Here is a 23,111-nt window from a genome sequence, read left to right on the forward strand (position 1 = left end):
GCAGAAAAATACTTACTTTTTTAGAATCACCATTTATATTTTGACCACAAGAATTGATGCCAGAATCATAAAGCATGCAGGCAGAATTTTTCCATATGAAAAAAAGTGTGACGATTGCCATGTTTTGTGGTAAATCTTGGTGATCACCATTTGAATATTTATGGGGATTATTATATTTTTGCAAATTGCGATGATCACTCATTCGAAACTGTCACGACCTAAATGTCCCTCCGTAGGATATCGTGACGGCACCTAATCTCTAAGACTAGGTAAGTCTATCAACATGCGGAATAATTAAGATAACAATAAATACTCTTAAAATTCAACAACCCAGTACATATAGAAATTTTCAGAACCCAGTAAATTACAAGTCACAAGGTCTAAAGAAGAAATACCGAATATTTCTATACATCAGAGTCTAATGTGAATAGGAAAGACGACATGATAAGATAGAGGGGGACTCCGAGGTCTGCGGACGCTGGCAGATATACCTTGAAGTCTCCACGTACGATCTAGCTCATTGATACCTGAGTTGGTAGGGAGTACCTGGATCTGCACAAAAAGATGTGCAGAAGCATAGCATGAGTACACCACAGCGGTACCCAGTAAGTGTCAAGCCTAACCTTGGTAGAGTAGTGACGAGGTCAGGTCAGGGCCCTACTGGAATAATAAGAAACAAGACAGAAGATGTAATAACATAATAAAAAGACTAAAAATTTAACAATGAGAAATTTCAGGAAGGTAACAACACAGCACATAGGAGTAAACAACAAGGGCACTCCCGAGGTACCGCCTCATAGTCCCAAAAGTAAATGCAAGACAAGAGAGCTCCCGAGGTACCGCCTCGCAGTCCCAAAAGTAAATAGCAACTCAGTCATAAATCTCTCCAGTCTCTCGGACTCTCAGAAATCATGAAAATCGGCCCAAAAATGATGATATGATGTATAAATAAATAGCAACAGAGACTGAGATATGATATAAGATGAACGAACATCCCAAAGTAAATGCTATTAATGTAATTATTTTTTGGCGATCTACCAAAAATATTTTTTTTTATGCGTAATTTTTTGTATTTTTAGCAACTCTAGTCGCCACTTAATTTTGATTATGATCTCTCACTTAATAAAAAATAATCATGATAACAACTAATAAGCTTTTAACCAAATATCACTTAGGCGATCATAAATAATATATAGGCAATTTCTAGGTAACATATATGCGATCCACTTAAAAAAAAAATCCTTATAATAACTAATAAGTATTCAACCACATATCACTTAGGTGACTATACGTGGACGATTTATTGGTAACATATATGTGATCTATGATTTCACCAGAATCTCCCATTTTATTAAAAAAAAAATTTTAGTAATAACTAATAAGTAATCAACCGGAGATGACTTAGGCAATCATCAATAATACATGAGCCATTTCGAAATAGCACATAAACGATATATGATTTCATTAGGATCTCCCAATTTATAAAAAAAGATTATGGTAATAACTAAAAAGAGACCAACCGAAGATTATATAGGCGATCATAAATAATATATGGGTCATTTTTAGATAACACATAGGTAATCTATTAGTTCACCGAGATCTGATACTTTATAAAAAAAAAAAATCCTAGAAATAAGCGATCAAAAGGAGATCACCTAGGCGAACTTAAATAATAAATGGGCAATTTCTAGATAATACATAGACGATCTATGATTTCACTAATTATATCTCGCACTTTATAAACAATAATCCTCGTAATAACTCAACCGGAAATCACTTAATCAATCATAAATAATACATGGATGATTTCTAGATATCACATAGACGATCTATGATTTTATCAGTATCTCCCGCTTTATAAAAAAAAATCTTGGTAATAACTAATAAGCGATCAACCGGAGATCGCTTAGGCGATCATAAATGATGCATGGGCGATCTATGATTTCATGAGGATCTCACACTTCATAAAAATCATATAATAACTAATAAGTGATCAATTAGAGAACACTTAGGCGATCATAAATAGTTCACGGAATAATTTAAAGATAACACATAGGCGATCTATAATTTCACCAAGGTCTCCTATTTTATAAAAGCGTTCATTAAAAAAGTAACAAGCGATCAACCGGAGATCACTGAGGCGATAGTAAATAATACATGCGTGATTTTTAGATAACACATAGACGATTAATGATTTCATCAATATCTCTCACTTTATAAAAATATGATTCTTATAATAACTAATAATCAATCAACCGGAGATCAATTAAGTGATTATAAATATTATATAGGCGATTTTTAGGCAACACTATAGGCGATCTATGATTTCACCAGGATATCCCACTTTATAAAATCAATCTTGGTAATAACTAATATACGATCAACTGGAGATAATTTAGGCAACCATAAGTAATACATAGGCAATTTCTAGATAACACATAGGTGATCTATGATTTCACCAATATATTTATAAGAAAATAATTTTGCTAATAACTAATAATCAATCAACTGGAGATTACTTAAGCGATCATAAATAATACATGAGCGATTTGTAGGTAACACCATAGACAATCTATGATTTCACCAGCATCTCCACCTTTATAAAAAATAATCATCATAATAACTAATAAGCAGTCAACCAGGAGGTAGTCATAAATAATATATATATATATATATATATATATATATATATATATAAGTGATTTATAGATAATACATATGCGATCTATGATTTCAAGGAACTCAAAAATAAATATTCATTGAGTTTGATTTTTGATGTAATGAAAATCTAAAGCAAATAGATATGTCTTGAATTAAAATAAAATAAGGTAATTTATCTCAAAAGGAATAGTATTTGTGGCAATCAAAAGTCTACATGATTGGTCGTCGCTTCTGGTGGCGACCCACTATGTTGCCCGTTCTTAAACATGAGTGACTAATAATCCTTAACTGGGAGCCTAGGCCCATTGGCTTTATCTCAAAAAAGAATAGGGCGCGTACCCGCGATTCCCTAGGTTATATTCAGAAGACTCAGAGGGGGTGCATGAGAAGATAGTTTATATGTACAGTTCAACAATATCAAAGCAGTAAAAAGTGACTCAGAGGGGGTGCATGGATTGTAGATTGTGGGTTAAAGAGTTTTTTCAATTAAAGTGACAAACTTGAGTAGGGATAATTATTTTATTTACAGAGTCGCCACTTGAAATTGATTTTTGGGTGTTGCATGTTACCTTTTATTTGAATCCCTAATCAAAGGAAGGTTTGACTCTATTATTATTGGTCTGTGAAAATAAAGTTCGAGTAAGGAATTCTGTTGACTAGGGAGAAGGTGTAAGGAATTTTCCGAGTACCGTGATTCTAGTACGATCATTTTATTGACTACAACTTGGCTTGAATTAATTTTGGACAAATTATTATTTATTGGATCTCATGTTTTACCTATGTTCTATTTTATTGCTTGATTAGATTTATGAAAATTATCTTGAAACGAACTACGTGTGTGTAATCCGTTTTATTTAATGTTGTAAAATCATATCACGTGTACATACAGATTAATAACACTTTATTATTTATTAAGATTGTTTGGCCAAAGTCGCATAAACGCGTACTTTGATTTATTTTAGAATTATAATTATGTCACGCGAACGTATACATAATCACGATAGTTTGATTAGTATGCACCTAAAGCACACTAGCGATTTGTGAGTAATTTCTTTGCTACATTTGGGATTGTTGTGAGGCCGTGATTTTATGAAATTACTTGTGGAAAAAGTGTATGATTTTAGATATTTGAATAAATAAGCCATCATATACCAACACCCTACAACCCAACAATTGAAGCTCAAACTTATTAGGGTCCAAATCTTCATAACTTTAAATTAAGTTTGAATACCATATTTCAAGAAACATGATTAAGTATATAGCATTTAAGGACTAATTTATATTATTATTATAAAGTTTAAAGGCAAATAAATATAATCAAAATTAACCTTAACTGCCTTCTTATTCAACCTAACTCAAACAGACATAAAACTGAATTTGCAAACCATTCACAAAAATATTATTTTAAAACATGAAATGCAAATAAATAATCACACGGACTCACATGAAATAAGATAAAAAGAACAAAGGAAAGAATAAACTTTTAACGCAAAATTTCCAATTAAATGAGTCTTCAAGAACAAATACAATAACTCACACGAACCTCGAACAAGCATAAGCGAAGAAGAACAACAAAGCTAGCGAACGGAGCTCTAACGGAATCCTCGATCTCGACTATTGACTCCACTGTTTGGAGTATAAAAAGGGACTGTTTTAAAGTATTTTTGTTGGGTTTTTTCGTTGCTGATTTTTAGGGAATAGAGGTGGTTGTTTTGTGGTGTTTGCAAGCTAGTTTGTGGAGGGAGAATCGTTGTGTTTTTGCAGCAGCTTTAGAGCTGAAAATTGGCGTTAATGAAGATAGGTTTTGCAACTGTTTTGCTGCATTTTTTGGGCAACTTTTGCTGTAATTTCAGGCTGCTTTTTGCTGGAGTTCAGGGTGAGATTCGTGGCTATTTTTTGCTATATTTTGGGGGTAGTTTCAGTTGATTTTTGTAGCTAAAAGATTGCTGGATTTTGACTAGTTTTTTGGCGTCAAAGAGGTGGCTAAAGATGATGCTCTACATGGTGTTTGGGTGGTATTTTGGGGGTCGTCTTCAGCTGGGTTTGGTGCTGGAATTTAAGGGTAGTTTAAGGCTGTCTTGGAGATCATTTTGGAACTGTTTCGCAGCTGGCTTTGGCTGCGTTTTTGGGGCTGAAAATAATGGTGTTTTGGAGGAGGAAGAAGGTGTTTTCTGGCTGGCCTTTTTAGAGGGTGTTTGGATTGGCTTAAAAGCTGGTCAAACCAGCTTAAAAGCACATTTTACCTTATTTGAGTGTTTGACAAACCTTAAAAGAGCTTTTAAGCTAAGTACTTTTAAGCTGAATTAAGCCAAAAGCCACAAGTTGGGGACGACCAACTTATTGTTTGTTAGCTTAAAAGCTTTTTTATGTTTGACCAAGTAATTAACCTTATTATCCCTCCTTTTTTTTTATAAATTACAAAATACCCTTAGTAAAGTCATAACGTCATTTTTTTCCCATCTTCCATTTTGACGTTGCAGGTATCTTTCTTCACATTATTATAATAAATAAGTAGCTTTATTTTTCTGTGATAAGTAATTAATAAGACCCTTAATTACCTGACATTAGACAAATGTGAGAACTAGCAGAGGAGAAAAGAGACGATGCAAAGACTGAGGCATTAGTTTAATTGGCATTAATTTATACTTCTATTATATTTTTTTTATTTCACTCTAGAAACAAATAATTTTATTTAGTAGTTGAATATTCAGAGCAAAAGCATGTTACAATTCTATTGGCATTCAGATTATATTTATTAAAAATAACCTTATCTAATTAATTTAATTTAGAGTTAATTAAGACATAAATTAGTCCGTATTTGAGTTAATTTTACATTAAGGATGTTGTAGTAATAAGCTTATTTTCAGTATTAACAGCTTTAAGAATATTTCGGTCATTTTAACAGAAAAAGTGCTTATTTGCACTTGTTTACCAAACACTTCAACAACTTTTTTTCAACTTCAGCACTTTTATCCAAATGCATAACAAATTATTTAGAAAACAAACTCCAGCACTAAAAATGTGCTTTTAAGCACTTGTGCTTAAAAGTCACTTTTTTTAAGCCAATATAAACGGACTCTTAATGGGGTTTTTGGGTGTATATATAATAAAAAAGAAGAGAGAAAGAGTGTAGGAAGATGATGATGGGACAAGGAAATAGTGAAAGGGGGTGTGATGTGATAAGTGAATAGTGTAGTAGGTAAGTGATGCGACAAAGAAATAGTGTAAGGAAGGTAAGAAGTAATTTTATTAGATTTGGTCCGTGATTAAAATAAATCATTCGTTCCTCTATGTAATAGACTTTGTTAAAAATATTATTATTCTCTAATAAAGCCTACTAATAAAAATAACATAATTGTTAAAATATCAAAATTAAACCTAAAAAATATTAAATACAAAAATATAGAAAACTCGAGTGTGGTAAAAATTATGTACTCACAATATTTTTAAATGGTTTTGATTTATAATAAATAGGGTGTATACCTTTGCTATAGAATGATGAATGTTGAAAATAATAGAGCATGGACTTATTACGTGAAACTCAAATCGACGTTTTAATCCAATCAAAAGTGGGCTCTTAAGTAATTTTATTATTGGATTAAAATAGATAGTTGTGATTCAGATCAATTCTTGTATTTAGGAATTAACTCAAATATTATAGTCTCAATTCAATAATGTTTAAGTGTCTACCGAGTCATATATATTAAATTCCATAATCCTACTGTAAAAGAAAGAAGAAGGGCATGTTATGAAGTAAATGTCAAGCACTTCCATCTTTTTACGTTCCAAAACAATGTGGACGATTCTCAAATCACTTACTGATACTAGCTAACAAACATTTTCACCCACAAATTAATTATGGAAATGTATAATCTAAACTGGAATACTAATTAGTCCTTAGGATAAGGATGAATTAACTTTTATCTTGTCATAATTCTGTCGCGTAAGGAGACATCATTCATTTAATTCCCAGGCTGCAGTAGCCAGTAGGGAAAAGAATTGTCTGGGTTCTTTAGAAAATGAAAAGCTATAACCACTTATAGAGAAGTATTTGTGGTCCTAAAATGGGTATTGTGGCTTGTAAGATCTTCCTTTTGATAATCACTTCTCTTCTCTTCCACACATTCCTCTTTGTACATAATTGCCTTTGCTAAGTGATGTCTAATCCAATCTTTTTTTGCAGAATGATATTTAGCATCTTTGTTGGCTTTTGATACATTATATTTATTATATTATATAGAAAAGCCGTGCTTGGTCGACCAAGGGTAGAATTATTATTTTACTCTGTCATTTTATTTTTCATACGCTGCCTCCATATTCTAGAACCGTCCACACTTTCATCTTCTTTCTTAACTCTCTCGCTTTCCCTTCATCTTCTCGGCTTTGGGTTTTACCACAATTTTTTCTTAAATCTTCTTCCACATCTTTTCAATTCATCCTCCTCTCTTTTTCAATCTTCTGTTCATTACTCTTTTTTTTAATGGATTTCTTCCTATTTTATCAGCTTCTTGCTTGAAGTATCTATATTTATGGGTCTTCTACTTTGGATATTACAAGGTTCGGGTTAGTGTGTGAGCTATTTTCTGTTTCAGTCTTTCTTCTATTTTGTTTCATTTTTTGTCTGTTATTATCCTTTGTTTGTTGTTATTTATTTTGGATTTTCTTTTGTGCATTTTGTTTCTTCTTTGTATCTCATGTTTAGTTTTTGTCTTCATATGCAGACTCTATCAATATAATACTTCTGCTTTCATTTGTGGTCTAAGCTGACGGGGTTAAATTTTTAGTTAAATTTGATTTAAGTTTCTTTTCATTTGGTTTTCTTGCTTTTTCTTTCTGCCTCTTCTTGGTAGAAAAACACTACCAATGGAACTGAGTTTAATATGGAGCATGTGGGTTCTGCTACCTGAAGCTTGAGTTAGTTTTAATTGGGTTTTGTTATATTTTTAGGTAAAACGTTTTGTGCAACAAGTGTTTGATGAATTTATTGAAAGAAATTACTTTACATTAAACTTCTAGATTCTCCCTTTTTGAAGCTTGAGCTTTGATAGATCATGGCTACACAGTTTGTGGGTTCAAAAGCAATATACTCTGTTTGACAAAGAACTTTCTATCCTTATGGTCTCTCCATCTCGAGGAATTAATCACTTGTAATTTACATCACGTCTTCTTTCATCGGAAAGAACAATCTAGAAGAACTTTATATCTCTGCCACAAAATTCAGTCATATCTCAAAAAAATTGAATATAGCCTATAGTCTATCTTTCTTTCCTTTTTGTTATAATGGTGGTGATAACACCTTCTCATTTATCCCATTTTTTCTCTATTTATTTAGATGAACCGAAAAACACAATGCATTTTTTTCGTGTTGTGGGAAGACTTTGCATTGATTAATAATTATAGGAAGATCACTCTACCACATTGCTTTGTCCTCATTTGATATTTTATCAAATTTAATAACTACTGAAGCAGAACAAGAATTAGAAAAATACATTAACTTTATGTTAAACTTAAAACACATATCTTCTCTAACCATCATAATTCATCTAACTCATTTTACAAATGAGTTTAATGACAATCGTTTAATATCATTTCTCTTGTATCTATCTTCTTTTCAATTTCTGACTTTGCAGAGAATGTTCAAGATTTGTTCTCACTTTGAATTTAACTTATTGAAACAGGTTTGTACTCAAAAGATAGAAAAATATTTACTTGCCATGGTATTGAAAAACTCGACGCACCTTCCCCATCACTTTCAGAAAGGTTATAAATTATCTATCTTGGTACCGTTTCTTTAATCCCTCAATATGTTGTTCTCCACGTATTATGTTTATCTTTATGATGGTAAGGTCTAAATCTCTGCACGTAATTTGTTGGGTGTGCTTGCTTTTGTACTTTGATTTAAAGTTAAACTCTTTCTAAATAAAGAAGTATGATATTCTTTTTGGGATAAACTCAAAAGAAATATAACACATAAATTGGGACAGAGAAATTATATTTTATTTGTGAATTACAACACAATTACTCTATACCCCATTGTACTATTTCCATGAGATACTTTTGTTATGTGAGTTTATGCACTAAGGTTGAGTACAAACAGAGAAAGGATGGTTTAGCATGATTAATGTGGAGTTATTTGGTAACTGTTATATGGTATAACTTTGTTATTTTCTTTGTTCATATATCATTGTAAATTGGATATGTGTAACATGTTGATGCCAAGGACAAACCAAAAATTTGAGAAAGAAAAATATATTACCTGGACTGAGTCCGTTTCAAACATGTGGTGCTCTTGCAGACAGAATAACACAAAAAAGTTATTGATGTTACTTGGGTTATCAAGCATTTAGATTCCATGTTGATTAACTTCTAATCAGAAGGGTCAAGATTAAGCATTATTTTGAGCTGACTATATTTTGAAGGACATTTTTTATTTGATTACATCTTCCGCAGTATTTTGTGAAATCTAAATTATTTTTATTTGTTGATTTTGTTATAGACTGATTATTCATCAAAGAGAAGTTTAAGGAAGTCATCCTTTTAAAGAAGTCTGATGACTGAGGTATGTATTGGGTCATGAGCAACAACAACTTGATGAGTAAATAAAATACGTTTATTGCCAAGTACCTACTCTAAAATAATGCTGAGATGATATAAAGAAATGCCATGTCAGTCCATATTTTATTCTTTTAGTGGTGATAAAAATTGTATCAATGAACCTACGTCACAACTGTATATTTTAATGAACTTTTTAGACATTTGCTAATCATGTGATTGCGCTTACTTCTTTCTTTTGTTTGAGGGTAAGTAAATCTAGACAAACTTTTCTGGAGATCGTTTGCATTAAATTTTCAGCATATTTATGTAGTTGTTAGCATTAGCTTATTAATAAAAAAAAGAATTAATATTTCTTCAATTTTTTATAATTGTTAACCAGTATAATCTTAAGGATCCGAGGACCCCATACACTTTTGAGAATGCATTAGTTTTATGATGCATAAGTAGATTGTAGTAACGACGTCTTTGCTTTAAACACATTGCTAGTGTGACTCCGAACTTGGATATAGTACTCTAGAGTAATTGATTTGCATAGATACTTGGCTTGTGTCTATGTTCTCTCTTTCTAGCTTATTTTTGTATGATGATATATTTCAAATTCTTGGTGTGGGACTTGTAGTAGTAAATATTTTCTATTAAGAATATTTAATATCTTATTCTTTTCTCAAAATAGGAGCAAGCTCTCATGATGGAGATCAGGAAGAATATAAAGTAGCAGATGTTTCCTGCAATGTGCAAATCCTTGCAATACTCTATATGGCTCTTAACTTGACTACCTAATTTCTATTGTTCATAGGTGGTATAGCTTTGATAGCAACATAATACGTTTGGTTAATCATGTGGTATATAATGATAGGTAGGAAATGAACAATTAGTCATATGCTTGGATTTGGTTTTGTAAATGATTTTAAAAGAAAAGCACAACAAAATGAAATATCTGCTCGGTTCTACACACGCCGGCCCCCTGGGGGAGGTAAATATGGTTTTCTATGTCTCACTATTTACTGAGAACGGAACTGTCTTTTTGTTTGTGATATGATTATTTTAAATAACTTATTGTTATTCATAGTTGCAATCAGATATAAATATGCGTTCATACACAGTTAAAATTATATTATATCAGAACTCAAATTATTAGACTGTCGGCCAAAATTATAGACTTAAATTATTGGACTCATGTATAATTGTTGGGCCCGTGCTATGCACGGGCTATACCCAACTAGTAATAATATAAATGTTCTTGCTGTCTGCTGCTAGCTGTATGGTATATTGTCGTGCGGGACAATAATGTCACGGTGTTCACTTTTGGAGTCTCACGTGGTTTAAGTCCTTGATAGCAAGTAATCTAGCTTGTATAAAGATATGAGGTCCACTTGGGTAAAAACTTATTTATCAGGTGTTTACATCAATTTTAGTTAAGTTAATCAAAGAAGGAAAACTAAAGTTTATTAGGAGTCTTTATCAATAAATGAATTTTTTTAAATGATAATAGAGCCATAATAAAAAAGTTTTAGGGCTCCGTTTATGTCTTTGTTATAGTTCCGTCAATCTTATTGAAAGATTTAGTTTATCAAATGTAAGGCATATTACTACCTCAATCATCTACAACCAAAAGAAATCTGTTCACCCTTCTTCGTAAAGTAATTAAACCTCCGAAACCCGTGACATCTAAAGCTAGAAAAGTAGTGTGAGAGGGATCTAATTTCTCGAGATTGGTATCAAGAGTCTTTTTGGTGGAATAGAGCTTTGCTTCTTCTAACTTTTATTTTAAATATGTATTCCATTACAATGGTTGGCCGGCACTTAGTTTGAGCAGATAATTATTGAAAAATCTTGGCCACGAGAAATAAATGATTGTATAATGGAAAGGGGAATTTGTAAATGGCAATAAAGAAATAATTCTCGACTTCTTATCACTTCATAAGAATTATTGAAATATTTTGGCCACAAGAATTGATAAAAATGATTTACTATTTTTATTCAACTTGCCGTTAAGAGCACAAGGGAATAGCAAGGTGATCAAGTATAATTTTATATTATTATTTAAGATCATGTAAAAAAATAAAAGGTAGCTAACCATAGTTAAGTACTAACAATTGTAGTTAAATATAGTGACAAGTGTCATTTATTTATTTGTTTTGTATAAATATTCGGTGCGGGTAAATTTTTACCGTCTACTTGGTGTGAACAAAAATAAAGAGAACTTTTTTGGACTTCATTATTGCCCTCAACGCGCTTAACTATATAATATAAAGTAGGATTAATAAAGATTGTAGTACCAAGTTTATGCCTCATTGGCATAACCGACGAACAAGATGTAAGATTTGCCAATTCGATAAATTGTTAACAATTTAACAAAATAGATGAAATGAAAATTGTATTAAAGTTGTACCTCACGCAACAAAACTTGTGAACAAGGCAAGAATTGTCATTTTGGGAAGGTTTATGAATAATTTAATAAAATAGGTAAAATAAAGGTTGTACCCGCACCCGACAAAATAGGTAAAATAAGTAACATCGATGGTATTTTTACACAACTTCCTTAAAACGATGGGAAATATAAACAATGGCGATAAATGATACCGTTTATGCAAATCCCCCAGCATATACAAGGCAGAAAAATACTTACTTTTTTAGAATCACCATTTATATTTTGACCACAAGAATTGATGCCAGAATCATAAAGCATGCAGGCAGAATTTTTCCATATGAAAAAAAGTGTGACGATTGCCATGTTTTGTGGTAAATCTTGGTGATCACCATTTGAATATTTATGGGGATTATTATATTTTTGCAAATTGCGATGATCACTCATTCGAAACTGTCACGACCTAAATGTCCCTCCGTAGGATATCGTGACGGCACCTAATCTCTAAGACTAGGTAAGTCTATCAACATGCGGAATAATTAAGATAACAATAAATACTCTTAAAATTCAACAACCCAGTACATATAGAAATTTTCAGAACCCAGTAAATTACAAGTCACAAGGTCTAAAGAAGAAATACCGAATATTTCTATACATCAGAGTCTAATGTGAATAGGAAAGACGACATGATAAGATAGAGGGGGACTCCGAGGTCTGCGGACGCTGGCAGATATACCTTGAAGTCTCCACGTACGATCTAGCTCATTGATACCTGAGTTGGTAGGGAGTACCTGGATCTGCACAAAAAGATGTGCAGAAGCATAGCATGAGTACACCACAGCGGTACCCAGTAAGTGTCAAGCCTAACCTTGGTAGAGTAGTGACGAGGTCAGGTCAGGGCCCTACTGGAATAATAAGAAACAAGACAGAAGATGTAATAACATAATAAAAAGACTAAAAATTTAACAATGAGAAATTTCAGGAAGGTAACAACACAGCACATAGGAGTAAACAACAAGGGCACTCCCGAGGTACCGCCTCATAGTCCCAAAAGTAAATGCAAGACAAGAGAGCTCCCGAGGTACCGCCTCGCAGTCCCAAAAGTAAATAGCAACTCAGTCATAAATCTCTCCAGTCTCTCGGACTCTCAGAAATCATGAAAATCGGCCCAAAAATGATGATATGATGTATAAATAAATAGCAACAGAGACTGAGATATGATATAAGATGAACGAACATCCCAAAGTAAATGCTATTAATGTAATTATTTTTTGGCGATCTACCAAAAATATTTTTTTTTATGCGTAATTTTTTGTATTTTTAGCAACTCTAGTCGCCACTTAATTTTGATTATGATCTCTCACTTAATAAAAAATAATCATGATAATAACTAATAAGCTTTTAACCAAATATCACTTAGGCGATCATAAATAATATATAGGCAATTTCTAGGTAACATATATGCGATCCACTTAAAAAAAAAATCCTTATAATAACTAATAAGTATTCAACCACATATCACTTAGGTGACTATACGTGGACGATTTATTGGTAACATATATGTGATCTATGATTTCACCAGAATCTCCCATTTTATTAAAAAAAAAATTTTAGTAATAACTAATAAGTAATCAACCGGAGATGACTTAGGCAATCATCAATAATACATGAGCCATTTCGAAATAGCACATAAACGATATATGATTTCATTAGGATCTCCCAATTTATAAAAAAAGATTATGGTAATAACTAAAAAGAGACCAACCGAAGATTATATAGGCGATCATAAATAATATATGGGTCATTTTTAGATAACACATAGGTAATCTATTAGTTCACCGAGATCTGATACTTTATAAAAAAAAAAAATCCTAGAAATAAGCGATCAAAAGGAGATCACCTAGGCGAACTTAAATAATAAATGGGCAATTTCTAGATAATACATAGACGATCTATGATTTCACTAATTATATCTCGCACTTTATAAACAATAATCCTCGTAATAACTCAACCGGAAATCACTTAATCAATCATAAATAATACATGGATGATTTCTAGATATCACATAGACGATCTATGATTTTATCAGTATCTCCCGCTTTATAAAAAAAAATCTTGGTAATAACTAATAAGCGATCAACCGGAGATCGCTTAGGCGATCATAAATGATGCATGGGCGATCTATGATTTCATGAGGATCTCACACTTCATAAAAATCATATAATAACTAATAAGTGATCAATTAGAGAACACTTAGGCGATCATAAATAGTTCACGGAATAATTTAAAGATAACACATAGGCGATCTATAATTTCACCAAGGTCTCCTATTTTATAAAAGCGTTCATTAAAAAAGTAACAAGCGATCAACCGGAGATCACTGAGGCGATAGTAAATAATACATGCGTGATTTTTAGATAACACATAGACGATTAATGATTTCATCAATATCTCTCACTTTATAAAAATATGATTCTTATAATAACTAATAATCAATCAACCGGAGATCAATTAAGTGATTATAAATATTATATAGGCGATTTTTAGGCAACACTATAGGCGATCTATGATTTCACCAGGATATCCCACTTTATAAAATCAATCTTGGTAATAACTAATATACGATCAACTGGAGATAATTTAGGCAACCATAAGTAATACATAGGCAATTTCTAGATAACACATAGGTGATCTATGATTTCACCAATATATTTATAAGAAAATAATTTTGCTAATAACTAATAATCAATCAACTGGAGATTACTTAAGCGATCATAAATAATACATGAGCGATTTGTAGGTAACACCATAGACAATCTATGATTTCACCAGCATCTCCACCTTTATAAAAAATAATCATCATAATAACTAATAAGCAGTCAACCAGGAGGTAGTCATAAATAATATATATATATATATATATATATATATATATATATATATAAGTGATTTATAGATAATACATATGCGATCTATGATTTCAAGGAACTCAAAAATAAATATTCATTGAGTTTGATTTTTGATGTAATGAAAATCTAAAGCAAATAGATATGTCTTGAATTAAAATAAAATAAGGTAATTTATCTCAAAAGGAATAGTATTTGTGGCAATCAAAAGTCTACATGATTGGTCGTCGCTTCTGGTGGCGACCCACTATGTTGCCCGTTCTTAAACATGAGTGACTAATAATCCTTAACTGGGAGCCTAGGCCCATTGGCTTTATCTCAAAAAAGAATAGGGCGCGTACCCGCGATTCCCTAGGTTATATTCAGAAGACTCAGAGGGGGTGCATGAGAAGATAGTTTATATGTACAGTTCAACAATATCAAAGCAGTAAAAAGTGACTCAGAGGGGGTGCATGGATTGTAGATTGTGGGTTAAAGAGTTTTTTCAATTAAAGTGACAAACTTGAGTAGGGATAATTATTTTATTTACAGAGTCGCCACTTGAAATTGATTTTTGGGTGTTGCATGTTACCTTTTATTTGAATCCCTAATCAAAGGAAGGTTTGACTCTATTATTATTGGTCTGTGAAAATAAAGTTCGAGTAAGGAATTCTGTTGACTAGGGAGAAGGTGTAAGGAATTTTCCGAGTACCGTGATTCTAGTACGATCATTTTATTGACTACAACTTGGCTTGAATTAATTTTGGACAAATTATTATTTATTGGATCTCATGTTTTACCTATGTTCTATTTTATTGCTTGATTAGATTTATGAAAATTATCTTGAAACGAACTACGTGTGTGTAATCCGTTTTATTTAATGTTGTAAAATCATATCACGTGTACATACAGATTAATAACACTTTATTATTTATTAAGATTGTTTGGCCAAAGTCGCATAAACGCGTACTTTGATTTATTTTAGAATTATAATTATGTCACGCGAACGTATACATAATCACGATAGTTTGATTAGTATGCACCTAAAGCACACTAGCGATTTGTGAGTAATTTCTTTGCTACATTTGGGATTGTTGTGAGGCCGTGATTTTATGAAATTACTTGTGGAAAAAGTGTATGATTTTAGATATTTGAATAAATAAGCCATCATATACCAACACCCTACAACCCAACAATTGAAGCTCAAACTTATTAGGGTCCAAATCTTCATAACTTTAAATTAAGTTTGAATACCATATTTCAAGAAACATGATTAAGTATATAGCATTTAAGGACTAATTTATATTATTATTATAAAGTTTAAAGGCAAATAAATATAATCAAAATTAACCTTAACTGCCTTCTTATTCAACCTAACTCAAACAGACATAAAACTGAATTTGCAAACCATTCACAAAAATATTATTTTAAAACATGAAATGCAAATAAATAATCACACGGACTCACATGAAATAAGATAAAAAGAACAAAGGAAAGAATAAACTTTTAACGCAAAATTTCCAATTAAATGAGTCTTCAAGAACAAATACAATAACTCACACGAACCTCGAACAAGCATAAGCGAAGAAGAACAACAAAGCTAGCGAACGGAGCTCTAACGGAATCCTCGATCTCGACTATTGACTCCACTGTTTGGAGTATAAAAAGGGACTGTTTTAAAGTATTTTTGTTGGGTTTTTTCGTTGCTGATTTTTAGGGAATAGAGGTGGTTGTTTTGTGGTGTTTGCAAGCTAGTTTGTGGAGGGAGAATCGTTGTGTTTTTGCAGCAGCTTTAGAGCTGAAAATTGGCGTTAATGAAGATAGGTTTTGCAACTGTTTTGCTGCATTTTTTGGGCAACTTTTGCTGTAATTTCAGGCTGCTTTTTGCTGGAGTTCAGGGTGAGATTCGTGGCTATTTTTTGCTATATTTTGGGGGTAGTTTCAGTTGATTTTTGTAGCTAAAAGATTGCTGGATTTTGACTAGTTTTTTGGCGTCAAAGAGGTGGCTAAAGATGATGCTCTACATGGTGTTTGGGTGGTATTTTGGGGGTCGTCTTCAGCTGGGTTTGGTGCTGGAATTTAAGGGTAGTTTAAGGCTGTCTTGGAGATCATTTTGGAACTGTTTCGCAGCTGGCTTTGGCTGCGTTTTTGGGGCTGAAAATAATGGTGTTTTGGAGGAGGAAGAAGGTGTTTTCTGGCTGGCCTTTTTAGAGGGTGTTTGGATTGGCTTAAAAGCTGGTCAAACCAGCTTAAAAGCACATTTTACCTTATTTGAGTGTTTGACAAACCTTAAAAGAGCTTTTAAGCTAAGTACTTTTAAGCTGAATTAAGCCAAAAGCCACAAGTTGGGGACGACCAACTTATTGTTTGTTAGCTTAAAAGCTTTTTTATGTTTGACCAAGTAATTAACCTTATTATCCCTCCTTTTTTTTTATAAATTACAAAATACCCTTAGTAAAGTCATAACGTCATTTTTTTCCCATCTTCCATTTTGACGTTGCAGGTATCTTTCTTCACATTATTATAATAAATAAGTAGCTTTATTTTTCTGTGATAAGTAATTAATAAGACCCTTAATTACCTGACATTAGACAAATGTGAGAACTAGCAGAGGAGAAAAGAGACGATGCAAAGACTGAGGCATTAGTTTAATTGGCATTAATTTATACTTCTATTATATTTTTTTTATTTCACTCTAGAAACAAATAATTTTATTTAGTAGTTGAATATTCAGAGCAAAAGCATGTTACAATTCTATTGGCATTCAGATTATATTTATTAAAAATAACCTTATCTAATTAATTTAATTTAGAGTTAATTAAGACATAAATTAGTCCGTATTTGAGTTAATTTTACATTAAGGATGTTGTAGTAATAAGCTTATTTTCAGTATTAACAGCTTTAAGAATATTTCGGTCATTTTAACAGAAAAAGTGCTTATTTGCACTTGTTTACCAAACACTTCAACAACTTTTTTTCAACTTCAGCACTTTTATCCAAATGCATAACAAATTATTTAGAAAACAAACTCCAGCACTAAAAATGTGCTTTTAAGCACTTGTGCTTAAAAGTCACTTTTTTTAAGCCAATATAAACGGACTCTTAATGGGGTTTTTGGGTGTATATATAATAAAAAAGAAGAGAGAAAGAGTGTAGGAAGATGATGATGGGACAAGGAAATAGTGAAAGGGGGTGTGATGTGATAAGTGAATAGTGTAGTAGGTAAGTGATGCGACAAAGAAATAGTGTAAGGAAGGTAAGAAGTAATTTTATTAGATTTGGTCCGTGATTAAAATAAATCATTCGTTCCTCTATGTAATAGACTTTGTTAAAAATATTATTATTCTCTAATAAAGCCTACTAATAAAAATAACATAATTGTTAAAATATCAAAATTAAACCTAAAAAATATTAAATACAAAAATATAGAAAACTCGAGTGTGGTAAAAATTATGTACTCACAATATTTTTAAATGGTTTTGATTTATAATAAATAGGGTGTATACCTTTGCTATAGAATGATGAATGTTGAAAATAATAGAGCATGGACTTATTACGTGAAACTCAAATCGACGTTTTAATCCAATCAAAAGTGGGCTCTTAAGTAATTTTATTATTGGATTAAAATAGATAGTTGTGATTCAGATCAATTCTTGTATTTAGGAATTAACTCAAATATTATAGTCTCAATTCAATAATGTTTAAGTGTCTACCGAGTCATATATATTAAATTCCATAATCCTACTGTAAAAGAAAGAAGAAGGGCATGTTATGAAGTAAATGTCAAGCACTTCCATCTTTTTACGTTCCAAAACAATGTGGACGATTCTCAAATCACTTACTGATACTAGCTAACAAACATTTTCACCCACAAATTAATTATGGAAATGTATAATCTAAACTGGAATACTAATTAGTCCTTAGGATAAGGATGAATTAACTTTTATCTTGTCATAATTCTGTCGCGTAAGGAGACATCATTCATTTAATTCCCAGGCTGCAGTAGCCAGTAGGGAAAAGAATTGTCTGGGTTCTTTAGAAAATGAAAAGCTATAACCACTTATAGAGAAGTATTTGTGGTCCTAAAATGGGTATTGTGGCTTGTAAGATCTTCCTTTTGATAATCACTTCTCTTCTCTTCCACACATTCCTCTTTGTACATAATTGCCTTTGCTAAGTGATGTCTAATCCAATCTTTTTTTGCAGAATGATATTTAGCATCTTTGTTGGCTTTTGATACATTATATTTATTATATTATATAGAAAAGCCGTGCTTGGTCGACCAAGGGTAGAATTATTATTTTACTCTGTCATTTTATTTTTCATACGCTGCCTCCATATTCTAGAACCGTCCACACTTTCATCTTCTTTCTTAACTCTCTCGCTTTCCCTTCATCTTCTCGGCTTTGGGTTTTACCACAATTTTTTCTTAAATCTTCTTCCACATCTTTTCAATTCATCCTCCTCTCTTTTTCAATCTTCTGTTCATTACTCTTTTTTTTAATGGATTTCTTCCTATTTTATCAGCTTCTTGCTTGAAGTATCTATATTTATGGGTCTTCTACTTTGGATATTACAAGGTTCGGGTTAGTGTGTGAGCTATTTTCTGTTTCAGTCTTTCTTCTATTTTGTTTCATTTTTTGTCTGTTATTATCCTTTGTTTGTTGTTATTTATTTTGGATTTTCTTTTGTGCATTTTGTTTCTTCTTTGTATCTCATGTTTAGTTTTTGTCTTCATATGCAGACTCTATCAATATAATACTTCTGCTTTCATTTGTGGTCTAAGCTGACGGGGTTAAATTTTTAGTTAAATTTGATTTAAGTTTCTTTTCATTTGGTTTTCTTGCTTTTTCTTTCTGCCTCTTCTTGGTAGAAAAACACTACCAATGGAACTGAGTTTAATATGGAGCATGTGGGTTCTGCTACCTGAAGCTTGAGTTAGTTTTAATTGGGTTTTGTTATATTTTTAGGTAAAACGTTTTGTGCAACAAGTGTTTGATGAATTTATTGAAAGAAATTACTTTACATTAAACTTCTAGATTCTCCCTTTTTGAAGCTTGAGCTTTGATAGATCATGGCTACACAGTTTGTGGGTTCAAAAGCAATATACTCTGTTTGACAAAGAACTTTCTATCCTTATGGTCTCTCCATCTCGAGGAATTAATCACTTGTAATTTACATCACGTCTTCTTTCATCGGAAAGAACAATCTAGAAGAACTTTATATCTCTGCCACAAAATTCAGTCATATCTCAAAAAAATTGAATATAGCCTATAGTCTATCTTTCTTTCCTTTTTGTTATAATGGTGGTGATAACACCTTCTCATTTATCCCATTTTTTCTCTATTTATTTAGATGAACCGAAAAACACAATGCATTTTTTTCGTGTTGTGGGAAGACTTTGCATTGATTAATAATTATAGGAAGATCACTCTACCACATTGCTTTGTCCTCATTTGATATTTTATCAAATTTAATAACTACTGAAGCAGAACAAGAATTAGAAAAATACATTAACTTTATGTTAAACTTAAAACACATATCTTCTCTAACCATCATAATTCATCTAACTCATTTTACAAATGAGTTTAATGACAATCGTTTAATATCATTTCTCTTGTATCTATCTTCTTTTCAATTTCTGACTTTGCAGAGAATGTTCAAGATTTGTTCTCACTTTGAATTTAACTTATTGAAACAGGTTTGTACTCAAAAGATAGAAAAATATTTACTTGCCATGGTATTGAAAAACTCGACGCACCTTCCCCATCACTTTCAGAAAGGTTATAAATTATCTATCTTGGTACCGTTTCTTTAATCCCTCAATATGTTGTTCTCCACGTATTATGTTTATCTTTATGATGGTAAGGTCTAAATCTCTGCACGTAATTTGTTGGGTGTGCTTGCTTTTGTACTTTGATTTAAAGTTAAACTCTTTCTAAATAAAGAAGTATGATATTCTTTTTGGGATAAACTCAAAAGAAATATAACACATAAATTGGGACAGAGAAATTATATTTTATTTGTGAATTACAACACAATTACTCTATACCCCATTGTACTATTTCCATGAGATACTTTTGTTATGTGAGTTTATGCACTAAGGTTGAGTACAAACAGAGAAAGGATGGTTTAGCATGATTAATGTGGAGTTATTTGGTAACTGTTATATGGTATAACTTTGTTATTTTCTTTGTTCATATATCATTGTAAATTGGATATGTGTAACATGTTGATGCCAAGGACAAACCAAAAATTTGAGAAAGAAAAATATATTACCTGGACTGAGTCCGTTTCAAACATGTGGTGCTCTTGCAGACAGAATAACACAAAAAAGTTATTGATGTTACTTGGGTTATCAAGCATTTAGATTCCATGTTGATTAACTTCTAATCAGAAGGGTCAAGATTAAGCATTATTTTGAGCTGACTATATTTTGAAGGACATTTTTTATTTGATTACATCTTCCGCAGTATTTTGTGAAATCTAAATTATTTTTATTTGTTGATTTTGTTATAGACTGATTATTCATCAAAGAGAAGTTTAAGGAAGTCATCCTTTTAAAGAAGTCTGATGACTGAGGTATGTATTGGGTCATGAGCAACAACAACTTGATGAGTAAATAAAATACGTTTATTGCCAAGTACCTACTCTAAAATAATGCTGAGATGATATAAAGAAATGCCATGTCAGTCCATATTTTATTCTTTTAGTGGTGATAAAAATTGTATCAATGAACCTACGTCACAACTGTATATTTTAATGAACTTTTTAGACATTTGCTAATCATGTGATTGCGCTTACTTCTTTCTTTTGTTTGAGGGTAAGTAAATCTAGACAAACTTTTCTGGAGATCGTTTGCATTAAATTTTCAGCATATTTATGTAGTTGTTAGCATTAGCTTATTAATAAAAAAAAGAATTAATATTTCTTCAATTTTTTATAATTGTTAACCAGTATAATCTTAAGGATCCGAGGACCCCATACACTTTTGAGAATGCATTAGTTTTATGATGCATAAGTAGATTGTAGTAACGACGTCTTTGCTTTAAACACATTGCTAGTGTGACTCCGAACTTGGATATAGTACTCTAGAGTAATTGATTTGCATAGATACTTGGCTTGTGTCTATGTTCTCTCTTTCTAGCTTATTTTTGTATGATGATATATTTCAAATTCTTGGTGTGGGACTTGTAGTAGTAAATATTTTCTATTAAGAATATTTAATATCTTATTCTTTTCTCAAAATAGGAGCAAGCTCTCATGATGGAGATCAGGAAGAATATAAAGTAGCAGATGTTTCCTGCAATGTGCAAATCCTTGCAATACTCTATATGGCTCTTAACTTGACTACCTAATTTCTATTGTTCATAGGTGGTATAGCTTTGATAGCAACATAATACGTTTGGTTAATCATGTGGTATATAATGATAGGTAGGAAATGAACAATTAGTCATATGCTTGGATTTGGTTTTGTAAATGATTTTAAAAGAAAAGCACAACAAAATGAAATATCTGCTCGGTTCTACACACGCCGGCCCCCTGGGGGAGGTAAATATGGTTTTCTATGTCTCACTATTTACTGAGAACGGAACTGTCTTTTTGTTTGTGATATGATTATTTTAAATAACTTATTGTTATTCATAGTTGCAATCAGATATAAATATGCGTTCATACACAGTTAAAATTATATTATATCAGAACTCAAATTATTAGACTGTCGGCCAAAATTATAGACTTAAATTATTGGACTCATGTATAATTGTTGGGCCCGTGCTATGCACGGGCTATACCCAACTAGTAATAATATAAATGTTCTTGCTGTCTGCTGCTAGCTGTATGGTATATTGTCGTGCGGGACAATAATGTCACGGTGTTCACTTTTGGAGTCTCACGTGGTTTAAGTCCTTGATAGCAAGTAATCTAGCTTGTATAAAGATATGAGGTCCACTTGGGTAAAAACTTATTTATCAGGTGTTTACATCAATTTTAGTTAAGTTAATCAAAGAAGGAAAACTAAAGTTTATTAGGAGTCTTTATCAATAAATGAATTTTTTTAAATGATAATAGAGCCATAATAAAAAAGTTTTAGGGCTCCGTTTATGTCTTTGTTATAGTTCCGTCAATCTTATTGAAAGATTTAGTTTATCAAATGTAAGGCATATTACTACCTCAATCATCTACAACCAAAAGAAATCTGTTCACCCTTCTTCGTAAAGTAATTAAACCTCCGAAACCCGTGACATCTAAAGCTAGAAAAGTAGTGTGAGAGGGATCTAATTTCTCGAGATTGGTATCAAGAGTCTTTTTGGTGGAATAGAGCTTTGCTTCTTCTAACTTTTATTTTAAATATGTATTCCATTACAATGGTTGGCCGGCACTTAGTTTGAGCAGATAATTATTGAAAAATCTTGGCCACGAGAAATAAATGATTGTATAATGGAAAGGGGAATTTGTAAATGGCAATAAAGAAATAATTCTCGACTTCTTATCACTTCATAAGAATTATTGAAATATTTTGGCCACAAGAATTGATAAAAATGATTTACTATTTTTATTCAACTTGCCGTTAAGAGCACAAGGGAATAGCAAGGTGATCAAGTATAATTTTATATTATTATTTAAGATCATGTAAAAAAATA

The 23,111-nt window shown here is 31.7% G+C and overlaps 4 long non-coding RNA genes across 8 annotated transcripts; 2 read left to right on the forward strand and 2 right to left on the reverse strand.

The window, feature by feature from the left end:
* Window positions 1–352: 352 nt before the first annotated feature.
* LOC142171613 (uncharacterized) lies at window positions 353–5,052 on the reverse strand. The gene is made up of 2 exons (XR_012701428.1): window positions 4,205–5,052; window positions 353–552 (listed from the first exon to the last, which is right to left on the reverse strand). It is a non-coding gene; the product is annotated as an uncharacterized LOC142171613 (long non-coding RNA).
* Window positions 5,053–6,914: 1,862 nt separating this feature from the next.
* Window positions 6,915–10,168, forward strand: LOC142171614 (uncharacterized). 3 transcript variants are annotated; one of them, XR_012701429.1, is made up of 4 exons: window positions 6,915–7,218; window positions 8,340–8,421; window positions 9,158–9,220; window positions 9,890–10,168. It is a non-coding gene; the product is annotated as an uncharacterized LOC142171614 (long non-coding RNA). The 3 variants fall into 3 exon arrangements; XR_012701430.1 differs by having other exon boundaries at window positions 6,925–7,608; XR_012701431.1 differs by having other exon boundaries at window positions 6,931–7,224.
* Window positions 10,169–12,181: 2,013 nt separating this feature from the next.
* On the reverse strand, window positions 12,182–16,883 carry LOC142171615 (uncharacterized). The gene is made up of 2 exons (XR_012701432.1): window positions 16,036–16,883; window positions 12,182–12,381 (listed from the first exon to the last, which is right to left on the reverse strand). It is a non-coding gene; the product is annotated as an uncharacterized LOC142171615 (long non-coding RNA).
* A 1,862-nt stretch (window positions 16,884–18,745) lies between these two features.
* LOC142171616 (uncharacterized) lies at window positions 18,746–21,999 on the forward strand. Of its 3 annotated transcripts, none has more exons than XR_012701433.1 (4): window positions 18,746–19,049; window positions 20,171–20,252; window positions 20,989–21,051; window positions 21,721–21,999. It is a non-coding gene; the product is annotated as an uncharacterized LOC142171616 (long non-coding RNA). The 3 variants fall into 3 exon arrangements; XR_012701434.1 differs by having other exon boundaries at window positions 18,756–19,439; XR_012701435.1 differs by having other exon boundaries at window positions 18,762–19,055.
* The last annotated feature ends 1,112 nt before the right edge of the window (window positions 22,000–23,111 follow it).

Source organism: Nicotiana tabacum, chromosome 17, assembly GCF_000715075.1.
Source record: "Nicotiana tabacum cultivar K326 chromosome 17, ASM71507v2, whole genome shotgun sequence".
NCBI lineage: Eukaryota > Viridiplantae > Streptophyta > Magnoliopsida > Solanales > Solanaceae > Nicotiana > Nicotiana tabacum.